The sequence below is a fragment of the Mus pahari genome, chromosome 15 (genome assembly GCF_900095145.1).
Source record: "Mus pahari chromosome 15, PAHARI_EIJ_v1.1, whole genome shotgun sequence".
Lineage (NCBI taxonomy): Eukaryota > Metazoa > Chordata > Mammalia > Rodentia > Muridae > Mus > Mus pahari.
The window spans coordinates 19426034-19428433 of record NC_034604.1 but is presented as its reverse complement, the minus strand read 5'-3'; the positions used below and the strand labels follow the sequence as shown (position 1 = coordinate 19428433).

Below are 2400 nucleotides of genomic sequence, written 5' to 3'. Positions count from 1 at the left end.
CCTTTCCTTTCCTTTCCTTTCCTTTCCTTTCCTTTCCTTTCCTTTCCTTTCCTTTCCTTTCCTTTCCTTTCCTTTCCTTTCCTTTTCTTTTCTTTTCTTTTCTTTTCTTTTCTTTTCTTTTCTTTTCTTTTTCTCTCTAGTCCTGGCTGTCCTGGAACTCACTCTGTAGACCAGGCTGGCCTCGAACTCAGAAATTCGCCTGCCTCTGCCTTCCAAATGCTGGGATTAAAGGCGTGTGCCACCACTGTTCTCATCTCCCAACCTCCTTAGCACTGTGTGATGAGATAAAAGTCCCATGCCATCAGATGGCCCAGAAGCAGGTATCTCCTGGGCATTATGCACTGTTTCAGTTAGAGTTCAAACTTGCTCAAACTTGGCGTAATTTGCAGTTTTAAAAATATCTGTTTTAATTTAGTATCAATGTGGGCTTGATGTATGAAAACCATTTTTTGACTAATTTGGACAACATAAGCATTATAAACAATGCCAAGTCAAACTTGAAATGACGCATACAACAAACAGAAACTTATTTGCTTTCTTTTTTTTCTAATTAAATAATAAATGTTCTTATTTCTCCAATGACTTTTAAAATGTGAACACTCTGTGATTTAACCAGTTTTTACTTCCAAGTAACTTCGTCATCGGGCCTCAGTTCCCTTTGAAATAGCATGCTCTTATTCCTGAAGGCAGTTAACTTTTTATCATCCTTTCTATCTAGATAATATCCAAAAACAAATCCCTCAGGGACAAGTATATGAACCCAGTGCTCACATACAAGCTGAAATAAGGTCATCTTGACTGATTCAGCCTGGTGCCACGTGCGACCAAGGACAGCCGCAGGGAGCTAGGCCCCTTATTTGCTTTCTATCTGTTCACTACTCCCTCTAAAATAACTACCTGGCTCAACAGTTGATGAGTAGCCAGTTCTAGAGGCTGAGCGATGTGGGAGGTTCTGGGTTCGAGGCCCACCACGTGGACATCTGTGGCTACTGGGGAGACTGCTAATGGTCCCACCAGATACTGCTACAGGTGACCTGCTAGGCATGACTTTCCCATCACCCCCAGCAACAAGTGAGAGAAGGCCCTTCCCACCTTCTACCTGGATTACCACCCTGAACCATCCATCATCTGCTATGCTTCCTTGACCAACACAGAAATGCTTCTGATCATTATCTAGAACACAAAAATCCCATCACACAAAAATCAACGTATCTGCAGCGAACATGATGAGGTTCATCCTGGACAAAGTTCTCAAATTACTACTGCTGATTTTTAAAGGGGAGCGCGGTAGGAATTTTACAGTTTTCATATAAGGGTGGTAAAAAAGAAGAATAAAATGGTAACAGTTGATGATAAAAGCATGGGTAAAGACAACTGCTGGATGTTGTTGGTTTTTCTGTTTGTTGTGGTTGTTGTTTGGTTATTTTATTTATTTACATTTTAAATGTTACCCCCTTCTCAGTTTTCCCTCCACAAACCCCTATCCCACCCCCACCTCTGCTTCTATGAGGGTGCCCAACCCCCACCTCTGCCTCATCACCCTAGCATTCCCCTCCACTGGGGTATAGAGCCTCCACAGGACCAAGGACCTCCCCTCCCATTGATACCTCTGCTGCATATGCAGCTGGAGTTTTGTTCGGTTTTGTTTTCTCTGGCTGTCCTAGAACTCACTCTGTAGACCAGGCTGGCCTTGAACTCAGAGATTTGCCTACTTCTGCTTCTGGAGAGCTGGGATTAAAGGTGTGGGCCACTGCCACACAGCCAGAGCTAGATTGTTGTTGTTCTTTTCTTCCTTCCTTCCTCCCTACCTTCCTTCCTTCCTTCCTTCCTTCCTTCCTTCCTTCCTTCCTTCCTTCCTTCCTTCCTTCCTTTTCTTTTTTCTTTTGTATTTATTAAATAATTTCTTTATTTACATTTCATTTTTATTTTTATTTTATTGTTTTTGGTTTTTTGAGACAGGATTTCTCTGTATAGCCCTGGCTGTCCTGGAACTCACTTTGTAGTCCAGGCTGGCCTCAAACTCAGAAATCCGCCTGCCTCTGCCTCCCAAAGTGCTGGGATTAAAGGCGTGCGCCACCACCGCCTGGCCCAACTTTTCAGAAATCTTTACAGCATCAGAATAAAATTTCCATTTGCCTTTTTTTTACTAAACTAGTTCTAAGTAGCTCTGTTACCAAGCAAGAGGTTGGCTATCAAGCTCAGAGGCAGGAGCATAAGTTTATCTACAAACTAGACAATTAGCCCTTAGAAAATTCTGTCTCATCTATACAAAAGTGACCTTTTTCTGTTTACTTAAAACAGTCAGTTGCTAATTTCTCAGCATCTGTGACAAGAGCAGATTGGAGAATCGTGAGCTCATCTATGGACCCCTATATGTGCTAGACAGTTCACTATTTAATT

General features: G+C 42.2%; 1 protein-coding gene across 3 annotated transcripts in view; it reads right to left on the bottom strand.

Moving 5' to 3' along the window:
- The window catches only part of Mapre2 (microtubule associated protein RP/EB family member 2), a 140865-nt gene that overhangs the window by 118213 nt on the left and 20252 nt on the right, over window positions 1-2400 (bottom strand). The window lies entirely within an intron of this gene.